General features: G+C 39.2%; 2 long non-coding RNA genes across 4 annotated transcripts in view; one reads left to right on the plus strand and one right to left on the minus strand.

Moving 5' to 3' along the window:
- LOC124950917 overlaps positions 1-13,028 on the plus strand; it is a 349,196-nt gene that overhangs the window by 84,720 nt on the left and 251,448 nt on the right. The gene's annotated exons all lie outside the window — the stretch shown is intronic.
- The window catches only part of LOC124950919, a 130,749-nt gene that overhangs the window by 43,279 nt on the left and 74,442 nt on the right, over positions 1-13,028 (minus strand). Inside the window, exon 2 of the long non-coding RNA XR_007101478.1 lies at positions 7,594-7,748. This is a non-coding gene — a long non-coding RNA (uncharacterized LOC124950919). The remainder of the gene's footprint in view (positions 1-7,593; positions 7,749-13,028) is intronic.

Consider the following 13,028-nt stretch of genomic DNA (forward strand, 5'->3'; position numbering starts at 1 on the left):
CGACGTAGTGGTGGAGAAGTAAGTGGAAACGTAAGAGGAGAGAGGGAGAAAGAGAGAGAGAGAGAGAGAGAGAGAGAGAGAGAGAGAGAGAGAGAGAGAGAGAGAGAGAGAGAGAGAGAGAGAGAGGGAGAGAGAGAGCACTTGGGCTCTTCGTTAATTAAGAGATCGCATTGATCCTTAACCGAACTAAACTTTGCATTTGCATACATCGCAATCGCTCTCTGTTATGTCTCGATCGTAGGTACGTGTTCTCTTTCTTTCTCTCTCTCTCTCTCTCTCTCTCTCTCTCTCTTCGTCTACACAAAGAGTACAGTGCTCGGGTGAAATTTGGCAAGCAAGTTCCAGCACGTCTTTTGGCAAGAACATATCGTCGACCGGGAGATGATTCGAGTTCGAACTGAGAAATCGCCTTGGATCCGACGTCTGGCGCGGCAGGCTGTGAATAATGCGCGGAGGCTCGCAAACCGATCATACGAATTAATGGTTATTACTGGAACATTACGTCGAGGATGCGGAGAGTAAAAAAAAAAAAAAAAAAAAAAAAAAAAAAAAAAAAAAAAAAGAAGAAGAGAAGAGAAAGAGAGAGAGAGAGAGAGAGAGAGAGAAAAAGAGAAGAAATCTCGACACGGGTCGAGCCCGTCTTGGCGTCCTGAGGTCACGGGAGACAAGATTCTCGACGGCGCTAGTCAAGGTATAAAGAAAGAAATATAAAAAAAAAGAAGAAAAGAAAAAAAAATAGAAAGAGAGACAAAAAAAAACGAGGAAATATAAAAGTGACGGTGAGAGAGGGAGGGTGCGTTAGGGGAAAGAGGAGGGAAGTAAAGAAGGTACACCAGTAGACGCAGCAGGGAGGGGTGCCGTTTCTCTTGCTGCCGATGCCGCTGTTGCTGCCGTTGCTCCCGCTACGCCTTCGCTACTCACGTCTCTCGGCTTAACGGAGAAAGAAAGGTTAACAATGATATTGATTAACGGTCTTGAATTTTCGGATATACCGACTCGGTCCGGCCCGGCCTGGCCTGGCCCGGCCCGCTTGACTCGCTTTTTTTTTTACAAACGGTGGGTGTAGTGTACGCGGCGCTCGCTCACACGCGTGGGCCGCGAAAAAATATTAGTTGCTTCCGCGCCCCTCGGGAATCCATATATTCGCCTGCCCAAATTACACATCGAATTCATAAGTTTGCCGACGCGGTACGTCCCATCGCGAGATGCCCGTCATTAATCCGTCGTCACGACGAAACCGTAATTTTCTTATGGTACCTAATCATTCGTTTTTCTGTTTTTTTTTTTTTCTTTTTCCTTTTTCTTTTTTTTCATTTTTTTTTCTTTTTTTTTTTTTCTTTTTTTTTTTTTTTTTTTTTTTTTTTTTTGTTCTTTATCTTTTTCATTCGGGCACGCAAGAATAATGCTTGATCGAGAGTCGCGAGTTAGAAACTTCCAATTGAGGGGATTCGCTTTCGAGACGATAACGGGTAGAACGAAAAGGCCGAATCAAATCGTCAATTCGTTTCGTCGAAGTTTCGTCTTCTCAAATTTACGATCCGCCTTGATTTAAAAGCGAATTAAGACGCTTTATCGCTGGGTAACCTGCGTGCCACGTTTTCTCCCTTACGTCGGACTCGTTTCTTCGCGCTTTCAATGCGATTATCGATTAGTTACGTTGCACGCCGCTTATCACTATAAAAAGTGTGAAAGCCTCGCTACCTCCTCTCACCCTCTTTTACTTTATATCTACCTCTCCTTATTTCTCTTTCTTTCTCTTTCTCTCTTTATCTTACTCCCCCCCTCTCTCTCTCTCTCTCTCTCATTCTTTTTTGCTTACTCCTTTTTTTTTTCGACGAGTCTCTTTTTCGTTCGTTTTCTCGCATATATTGAGACGTAAAAGCTATAGTTTTTTGTGATTGTTACTTAGTCGATACAATCCGCTTAAGGTGGCCGAAAGAAACACGACGGGAGTCTTTTTCGTTCAAAGAGGAAGGGAGATGAAAGAAGAGATTCTTAGTGTGTTCGTAGGGTGGAGAACGTACGCGTCAGGAATCGTTGATCGGCGGTCGGGTTCGTTTCTCGAAGGAAACTGGTTCTCGCACGGGCACCTTCTTGCCATTATCTATCTCGATGTGCGCGAGGCTTTCAGCTACGACTTCGCGAATGCGTTTTAAGATAAAGAAAGAAGACACGATATCAAAGGGGGTACGACCAAAGAGTACGATGAAATCTTAATGAGAATTGATGTCAAACTATCGCTTCCTTCGCTTTTGTCGATTAATCGTTTATCTTCAATCTTCAATTTAGTTTAGTTTATCACGTGGTCGTTTCTTTTTTGACAAAAAAAAAAAAAAAAAAAAAAAAAAAAAAAAAAAGAAAAAGAAAAAAAAAAAAGAAAAAATCTATTGTATCGTAAACGCACAGATAGATCGTAATTTATGACGAATACAAGAAAGTAAAATGTCATTGTTCGATTAAATCAGAAATAAACACGCACGCGCACACACACACACACACACACATATATATATATTAGGTATTAAAAACGAAGAATTCTCCATCTCTCTCTTTCTCTCTCTCTCTCTCTCTTTTTTTCTTTGTTTCATATTCGTTTCGTCGACAAAAAAAAAAAAATTGTAAAAAAGAAAGAGAGTTTATTAAAATCGTTTATCGGTCGATCGGCTCGTTTGTTCCTTCCGATCGCGATAAGGAATCGTTAAAAGAAATCGCGTTGGAGTATTCGTTGCTAATTCTAGGCTTCGCGCGGACAGGGTGATTAAAAAAGAAAGAATAGTAAGGTAGGCGTCGCGGGTAGTCGTGGAGAAAAAGAAAGAGAGAGAGAGAGAGAGAGAGAGAGAGAGAGAGAGAAGGAAACGAAAGAGAGATCGGCTTTCATGCTAACCGGCAGTAAATTTGCACCATCGCGACGTAGAAGCGGGCAATTTCTTTTGCACCTCGCCCTTAATCTGCGCATCTGACTACCTAAATTGGTTTGAGCAAAGCTAATCTCAACGGCGTTATCAATTAGTCGGACCACAGATAACGCGGTGTAGCCCTTACCATGCATTTAATGTATTTTTAACCTTAGACAGTCAAACCGACTTACGAATGGATTTGAGTCCTTCCTCCCAATTCGATTCTCTTATTTGTTCGAATTATAAAATTGTTCATTATACAAGATAAAATCTTTTATAATCGAATTTAAAAGTAACCAAAGACGAAAGAAATAATATTTATATATTCGAACAGATAATATATATATATATATATAATAATACTTTGATTTCCATTATTAATAATCGAGATCTTATCCGAGCTTCGTTCGATCGATCATCTCACGTATCAATTTAAGGAAATTAATAGCAATCATGTAAAGTAGTCCCTCGATCGAACTTGTCTCGATCTCGGTGGAAACTCATGTCCATCGCTAGATCGGTCGAAACCCGACCATATCTTTCTCATGAGAACATAAATGAGCGCGCGCACGCGCTTACCTTATGATATGGGATAAAATACTACCGAGACCGAGGGAAGAAATCGAAAGAAGGAGAAGAAAAAGAGAGAGAGAGAGAGAGAGAAGAAGAACGAAAGTTAGTATCGTTTGTTATATATGAGAAAGGGAGAATAGACAAGGGAAGTAAATATATTCTTATCTATTTGGCAAAAAAAGTTTAACTAAGCAACTAATTAAAGGTTTAATCTTATTGTTAGTCTCGATCCTATTCAAGTCATTGTCGATAGTGTAAATTATAAGGAGGAATGAATACAGAAAATAAGAGAGAAGGACAATTAAACCGAACAGTGAAATTTATTATGAAAGGTGTTGGACAATACGGTTAACGGCACGTGGCATGCAATCATTGATTTTTCATTGAATCTCCTATTCAGGTTTCTCGACGACAAAGTTTCGCTATTAACAACGATAACAACGGTAGCTTGTAGGGAATGAATTTGTCTACGGTTTATCGTAACACAACGCGTACTCGCGACGAAATACTCAAAGGAACGTTTACTTTATGGTATTCGTACTAGGCTCGAGTTACGCTACTCTAAAGTAATGGTAATCATCGAGTTGCACGCGAAAAGATGTTAGTTGTGTCGTGGTAAGCGAACGTGAGAATGAAATAGAGAGAGAGAGAGAGAGAGAGAGAGAGAAAGATTAACACAACGTCGATGTCGATTCCAGCACGGATAAAGTGAGATGCGTATGTACATCGTGCTTCTCTCTCTCTCTCTCTCTTTTTATTCTTTTTACCTCTTTTCATCCATTTATCCGTGACTCGTGCGCATTTACCCGATAATGTTCGTGCACAACCTGGTCGCGTTCTCGCGTAAGATAAGATCTCACGGCGAGCGTTAAATATCCTATTTATTACCTCGTCTGCTTTTCGACTTAACTCGCAAACATCAAGTCGAATGTCCATTTACTCTTGTTACGCGTCAATTCTTACGCCCTTTTGTTAAGGTATCGATGTTGCGTCGTTAAATTGACGAACTTCTCCTTTATCATATTAATCCTTTCTTTCACATTTCAATGTAAAATGTATCGTCTTGAGATCCAACATGAATTTCAAATTCTTCCATCTTTCGTGATAGTTTAGTCTCGGTGAATAGCATCGTTGATAATACCATTCAAGCAACCTCGAACTTTGCAAAGAAGAGAAGAGCTTTCATCGTACGTGAACATCTTTCATGGATCTTCGAAACTTGTTGTACTTGAAAACTGATGTTAATTAAACCGATTGAAAGGATCATGAAGAAGGTGAAAGATCGACGATATTATTTTTTTTTTTAATAAGAAAGAAATGATATTGTATTTTCTAAATCACAAGGTACTGTTTTACAAATTGATCTCCAAGGATAATTTTCTTGTTTTATAAAAATAATATAAGTATAATGATTTTCCATATGATGTGCATAAGAACAAAGTAAAGAGTCTGAAAGTTCGTACATAAAAGACCGGCACTTTCGTGAGAGAATAATCGAGGATAGTGAGAGGGTAGAAAATTAAAGTCGGAAAATTAATTAAAGCGCGGTCAGTGGAAAGTAGTAAGAGAATATCGTGCGGACGGCACATTTCTCTCTTAGGAAGTGAACGTACATACGCGATCGGCATTACGCGTTTACTTTCCGCTTTGCGAACGACGAAAGATAACGCATTCTATCGTGCTAGTTCTCTTTTTCTTTACTCTTTTCGTTTCTCTCTTTCTCTCTCCCTCTTTCTCTTTTTCCCTTTGGAATCGGAAGTCGCCCGACTTAAATGATCTACAAGCGTTGGACACGCTTCGAGCTAACAAATAAAAGTTTAGATATGCTTTTTGCAAATGCGTGTTAGGTATGCCGTGTCCAATGACAGTTTGCCTTTTCAGTTTTCTCTTAACACAATAGTAAGATGTTTCTAACGATTACCGATCGATCATAAATCAACGATTTATTAAATTATTAAAAGATTTGTCAATCATTCGATGAAATCTTTAGAAATAAATTCTTTATTACGATAAATATTCGTAAATGATAATTTATTTTTAATTAATTACGCATTTCTATTATGATTAAGAAACAAAAGTATTGTGAGAAGAATACGAAAAGAAAAAGTAAATACGAAGGTTTAAGGAAAATTGAGGGACATATTTTAATGGTAAATTTAACCAATTGCTCTCTCACGTTATACATTTTTTTTAAACATTGGAATTTTAATTCGGTTGATTCGTTAAAGCGATCGTAAATTTGTCGGAATTGAACGGCTCGTATCAAAGGAAATAACTGATGTCATCAATGTAAAATCGAAAGATTCGTGGAATGCGCTTGGAGAAACGAATAATTTTATTGGCCGCCTTTCTTGTATAAGTGTTGCGGATATTGATAAGCTTGTTCTTAACCCACCGCGGATCGTAAACTGATGAGAATTTCGGATAAGGCAATTATATTGAATGAGTAGAGAAGAGATAAAAAGAGAGAAAAAAAATGTAGATTCGAGATAGTTAGATAAATAGATAGATAGAGAGAGAGAGAGAGAGAGAGAGAGAGAGAAGAAACACGTGAAATTCAACTACCAATCGATCAGTAACGTAAACGAAACTCGAGTCCTTTGTACAAAGTTCCGATTCGCCGGACAAATTCCATTCTAATTGGCGTCATTCCATCGTTCCAATGTACACTCTGCGAAATCTTTTTGTCAAAACGCTTAATTATCAAAAGCACATGAGATCATAATTTTTCATTTTAAAAGTATCGAACGTTAACTTTTACATGAATCCGATACTAATCGATTAATTTTCATTTAGTGAAAATAAAAATTTATCCGATCGACGTTCAAGAGTTTCGAAAGTCTTTTCGAAAAAAAAAAAAAAAAAAAAAAAAAAAAGAAAAAAAAAGAGAAAAAAAAAAGAAAAAGGTATCACGCTTTTCTCGATACATAATATATTCTAAGATCTCGTGAGTCGGCGCAACTTAAACAGGGAGGAGTTAACGCGTTGGCGTGACGCAACCTCGTAAGATCGAACTCGAAGTTCGAGTCGAGCTTGCCATCGTACGAGTACAAGCACCCCTTTTTCCCCCCATCCCTCTGCCCCTTTAGCTTTGCCTACTTTTCCGTCTCTTAAGAGACGTAAGTCGACGACGAGTAATCTTAGTCTTGATCTCTCGATGAATTTTTCGTGATAACAGTATTAAGGTCGTAGCGGGTTAGCACACGCTAGTCTTCCAGCGAATGGATTTTCTACCATTTTCCTTCGTATAGTTGACATCTGAGACGATAGTCGAAACGAAAGCTCGAAATATTAACTTCGTAATTATTTTTACACTTGGTTGAGTACCGTTGGCGATTCGTTAAGAACGTTCGAACGAACGTACGTACGTACGAACGAAGGTACGAACGAACGACGAGAAACAGGTTTATGAAGAAAAAAGAAAAAGAAAACAACAAAAAAAGAAAAGAAAAGAAAAGAGGAATTTTAAAAGAAGCGTAATTACGTAAATCATGGGACAAGTGTCAAAGACAATCAAGAATTTCTGGCGTTAAAACATTAATACGAGACAGAAAAGAATAACACAGTTCTCCGATAGTTAGCGAATTTAATTTATCGAGACATATCTCGCACATAGGTATGTATATATATATATATATATACATGCATATGTATATTGATATGCATATATATACAAATGCGCGCTACAGAGAGGCGTATAAATATCGATACTGTCATAGAACGTATCTCTTGTCGTCTCGTTCGATGTATACCTAATTCAGTATTAGATGTACGACTACGTTCGATTTCATTCGTTTTTAAATCACGAACCAAGCATGCACTCATCTATTATACGATAACCAATGCTCGAATATTATCCGATAAAAGAATAAGAGAAAAATAAAATTGTCTGGGAATTGTACGATGATGAGGATGATGACGTTCAAGTTCTTGATACGTGCACTTTACACCGTTTACCAATTTAGATATATATCCATGTATGGTACACATTTATTCTATATGTTCCCAAGACGAGTACGTTGTCGTTACTTACGTATTATCCTCGCGTGTGCACTTCTCTCTAACGTTTAACTCGGCTAATAGCCATTGCCGAGAAACACTAAATGCACTTGCTCTCGTTTACCTTTCCGTACTAAAGGCCGCCTCGAAGAGAGTCCAGACTGTATCATCGGCCTTATAATCTCGCTCGGTTCACCGCCCATTTTACTCGGCATTGCTAGATCTTCCGTATTCCCGACTGGTTATGCGTCTATTTCAGCTTATCTCGAGAGTCTTCTTCTATTTCGATAACAGTGGAAACAAAAGTTAGAGACAAACAAACGAATATAGAACGTATAAGTAGAAATAATCATAGTTAGTTCACAAAATAAATTCCTCTCAGGGTATGATGATCAGAGAGATAGAGAAAGAGAGATAGAGAGAGAGAGAGAGAGAGAGAGAGAGAGAGAGAGGATGGTCTTAACGTTGAGACATAAATAAAGTTCGAAGTCGTTAGGTCTAACCTAAGAGGCAGTGAATTTCATTGGATTATCGAGCCGGCCCTTCACTTATCCTCTTGGTAGAAGAGATTCGCGTTTTTATCTCTACCTCGCGCCCTCTTAATCGGTCTTTCTTTTCGGATCGCTTAATCATCGGCGATGTAGCTGTGCGGCTCGAACTTGTCGAACGCATCCTACGTCGGAAGTCCAGTGACTTCTCTCGTCTCTCTAGCGAAGAGACTATTAATCTCTTCCTCTCTTCTCCTCGGCAACCTTCGTACACCATCGTCGTTACCAAGCACCAACACTGTTAGAATCGTTCGACGTGGCCTTCGTGTTATCGACGATGTACGCTGGAACGAGGTTCTTCCGAGAAGGGGTCTTTGAAGATAGAGCGAGTTAGTGAGAGTGAGAGATAGATAAAGAGAGAGAGAGAGAGAGAGAGAGAGAGAGAGAGAGAGAGAGAGAGAGATTGAGAAAAAGAGAAGGAAAAAGCAAAAGTATTTCGAGAGTCGATCGTGAGCGTTATCGCAGAAGGTGTTGCGAATGGCTCCCGAAGCAGTGGTCGATGCAGCGGCCGATGCAGCGGCAGGTGCGCGCTGCTCTTGCTTGCAAAGAACGCGAGAGCAGGAGATGCTCGAACTCAAGACTGTAGTATGTGCGTTCGGGAGAACTGTTGCCTTCGTTAACGAGCATGTTTCCTTCTCGTCGACACTGACCGGCATCCTGAGAAGAGTAAAGGAGAAACGAAAGATAAAGAGAGATAAATGGAGGAAGAGCAACGACGATATTCAAGCATTCTCGGTACCACGAAAACCAGATCGACGATTTTAGTTTCAATCGTCGGACATTCCTCTTTCAGCGGTAGCTCTCTTGCCTCGTAATTATCGTCGTCATCCTACTCGTACCTTTTGGAAATAAATGATCCTTGATTTAACTATAAGAAGTTGTTGCATTTGCGATAAGGATTATCTCACGGCGTCGTGAATTTTCGTCGAAATTGTGCACCGTAGATCGTCGTTCGATCGGAATCGTAGCTCGTCCTGTCGATTGAGAAACGGCTTGCAGAGTTTACAGTTGGAATTATTTCGTCGTCCTCTACCAACCTGGGATTTCTCCTCGAGGGAAGCCACGGAAAAGAATAGCCCTGAGTGCGTGGAAAAGGGACATAGAGAAAGGGGGATGAAAATAGTAAAGCGAGAAAGAGATGCAGGGTGAGGAGAGAAAGAAAAGCGAAACGGAGGACACGGTCAACGTTGGTCAGCAGACAGAGTGGACCCACGACTATTAGTCACCCATTCTCCTTCTCTAATACTACCCTCTCGCTTCCGCTCAACGGCTGCAATCACTACGTAACCCATTCCTCTTCCGACCCCTCTCGCCTTTTCTCTCGTCCTCTCTTCAACCCTCGATATAGCACCCCGCCCTTATCTCGTTCGTGCTACCGCTTCCATCCACTCCTACTCATCCCTTCTCACTACCGTCTCACCTCTTCTTTCTTTCTCTCTCATTCTCTTTCGTTCCATAAAGAAAGAAGGAGAGAAAGAGAGAGAGAGAGAGAGAGAGACGGTGAGAGGGTTGGTTCGATTACTCTTACACGACGTTTACTATCTTATTCTCCGGCCGTCTTTCTTTCTATCTCTACGTCATTTCTCGGCAAAACCTTTCGTCGTTTTACCATCCTGCTCCTCCCTCTTTCTTCTTCTGTTTCTTCTGCTTCCACCATCTTACGACAACCTCTCTATTCTTTTTCTCCTGCATCGTTATCTCTGTACCGATCGTTATTCTACACCGTCTTACACCTCTTCCGCCCACAGTTTCACGAGATTATCCACCGAATTCCTTATCTACAGGGATAATAATATCCCTGGCGTAGGGAATGAAAAAAGAAATAGACGATTAGCTTTAACGATAAAGAGTATGCCTTCGAAGATTCGTTGCAAACTTCTTTTCCAGTTTCATGAGTTGTTCTCTCTCTCTCTCTCTCTCTCTCTCTCTCTCTCTCTCTTTTTCTTTCTCTCATTTTCTCTTTCTCAGTATACTTATTATTCTTAGTCATATTATTTGAGAAATTTGTAAAAAGTTATAAACGAATCGAGAAAACTGTTTTCTAATTGCAACTTATACATATATCGTCTATTAAAGAATTTTCATTTTCATGTGATTTTTAATGTTACAATAATTTAACAATGACTTTGTTAAACGCGCAGTACAATTTTTAAGATAACTTTTATTCGCTTAAGATTTTAAAATGCATACATTTTTAATGGATGTATCGCGAATATAAAAAGTTTAGTGGAAATGCGATTTTTACGTAGGTACTCGAGTGTGTAGAAAAAAGTAAGAGAGAGAGAGAGAGAGAGAGAGAGAGAGAGAGAGAGAGAAAGAGAGAGAAAGAGAGAGAATGAAGAATACGGACAAAAGAGAGTACGTCACTGTTTGAAAAGTATTCGTTCCAGCATCATGCAGACGGATTTCGAGAGACGGTCCAGGAAAAGGTGGAAGAAGACGAGGAAGAGGAAAGATTCCGTGGAGCGGATTGTTAGTACGGAAGCATCTTGCGCGAGAGAACTTTGCCTTCGTTCATTTGAAGAAGCAGCTGCGCTAAGAACAAGAGATCCTGACGGTGAATAGTGCGAAGGAAGAAGAGAAAACAGAGAGAGAGAGAGAAAGAGAAAGAGAGAGAGAGAGAGAGAAGGATAAAATAATACGAAATGGTAGGGAAAGAGAAAGAGAAAGTAGAAGAAGCAAAGCACTATCTGCGTCGCGGCCGTCTTTCCGTCGACGGTATTCTTCGATGTAGTCTTTCGCGAAGAAACGGAAGCGAAGTAGAAGCTCGTAGAAGGATGCAGTTTGCTATGACGGATGGTCTTCTCGTTTCGAGGGAGTTTCTCTAACTCTCGCTCTCTCTCTCTCTCTCTCTCTCTTTCTCTCTCTCTCTCTCTCTCACAGGATGACGATGACGGAATTAAAAGTTTTTCCGAAAGAACGAAAAACGAACGTTTTCCTTTTTGTAAAGTATACTTTTTATATTCTTACATCACGGACATAATATATCATCGTATGCATTAAGCAATACAATTTGTCATATTATCGTACATTACTTTTTTAATGAAGGTATAAGTTGAACGAAAATATATACGGCGCTAATGAAGAATCATAAAAATTTTATGAATTTAATGAATATCGAGTGATGATATTCTTGAATATTTTAACTTGAACGGTTGAATATATATTTGATACATTATCGATTGATAAAAATAATTTAGTTATAGAGGAAGTCTCGGAAATATGATGGAGGAGAAATCGGGAAAAGTGTTCACATGGTAGAATGGAATTAATTTAACGCGTGGTGACGACATAAGAAAAAACATTTTATTAATTTATAAGCGAGTACCGCGCGTGCGGCATTTTCAAAGAGTCGCTACACCTTCCTTTCGTATTTACATCGGAATAATTTAGCGTCAAAAAGAGAAAGAGAAAGACAGAGAGAGAGAGAGAGAGAGAGAGAGAGAGAGAAATGGATAATCGTTTCATACTCTCTTACTCTCTCTCTCTCTCTCTCTCTCTCTCTCTCTCTCTCTCTGCGGTATATTAAATGTCGACTCGATAGTCGACTCGGCGACGTTGTCGACAACTCAACCGTTCCGCTTGGCATGAACCAACGTCGTTCTTTATGATTATATCATCCCATATTTTCCGCGATTACACGGTACGTATAGTAATTATCGGGATTAAAAATAAGTAGAAATTTGTAAGTAAATAGATTAAATGTCTTTGATTAAATATCATTGGAAATATTTGACATGTTTCGAATATAGATATATATGCATATATATATATATATATGTGTGTGTTTGTATAGATCAATATTGAATGTTATTTTATTCGTGATGTAAGAGTCATAACGTGACGTATTTGCACGCGTCGCAATATCACGCTGTTTCTCTATGTTCCGGTACATCCGTCTACACGTATTCGCTTTCGTTGCTACTTCTCCTTTTTCCAGCCTGAACCACAATCTACGAGAACCATCTTTCTTTTCGTTTATCTTTTTCTCTTTCTCTCTTTCCCTGTCTCTTTCTATCCTTTTCTTTACCCCGCCTCCTTTTTCTTTACTTCCGGTATTCGAAACTTGTAGCGGAAAGAAAAATATTCTATTTGCTTGGAAACGTCTGCACATTGGGCGAAACGAATCCAAATTCTCCTTTCTCTCTCTCTCTCTCTCTCTCTGTCTCTGTCTCTGTCTCTGTCTCTGTCTCTCTCTCTCTCTCTCTTTCTTTTTTTTTCTCGCAATGGTCGCATATGTTTGAAGAAAAAGAACACGTGTGCGCGTTTCTGATTTTTCCACTTTTCATCGGTTTTCTTTCTTTCTCTTTTCAAATGGGGAAGCTCTCGTAGCTCGATCTATGGCAATGGAACAGGCATTTTATCGTTGTAGATTTTCCGTCTTACCTTCGCCGTTTTTCATGCTTTATTTATCACCGTAAAATTTCACCTACTTTCGAAGCGGTCAAGAACCGTTCCCGAAGGAACTCGGTGGAGTTTTATTAACCTCTCGTCGGGAAACCATAAAAATCTTTTCCCGGAAGATTCAATGATGTAACACGCTCCAGTTCGATAACGTTTTCGGTCCATAAGAAACGCTCGAAGCGGTAAACCTATTAATATCAAATACGAAGAACAAGATAAAAGTTTGTGAAAATGATAGAAGAAGTTAAACGAAACGTTAAAAGATACTATCGAAGGAGCCTATTATCTATCTTACATGATGCCAATTACATTGTTAATAATTGAAACTCTACGTATCCATTACGTTATGAGATAACTATTATCGAGATAACGGCAATTTCATATTGGAACAATTAATAAAGGTTCATTGGGGTTAAATAGATTATCGATTTTAAACATTTATTTTCATCGTGTACAAAGAAATCGTGAGAAAAAAAATTGATGGTATTTTCGGGAATCATAATCCATGTTATGCAGTCTAGTTATTTATTTTGTTCTAGAAAAACCTTCATCGATATAAACGTCGCACAGTGGGATATTCGCAGCAAAAAGATATGAATATTTTTCC

Source organism: Vespa velutina, chromosome 8, assembly GCF_912470025.1.
Source record: "Vespa velutina chromosome 8, iVesVel2.1, whole genome shotgun sequence".
Taxonomy (NCBI): domain Eukaryota; kingdom Metazoa; phylum Arthropoda; class Insecta; order Hymenoptera; family Vespidae; genus Vespa; species Vespa velutina.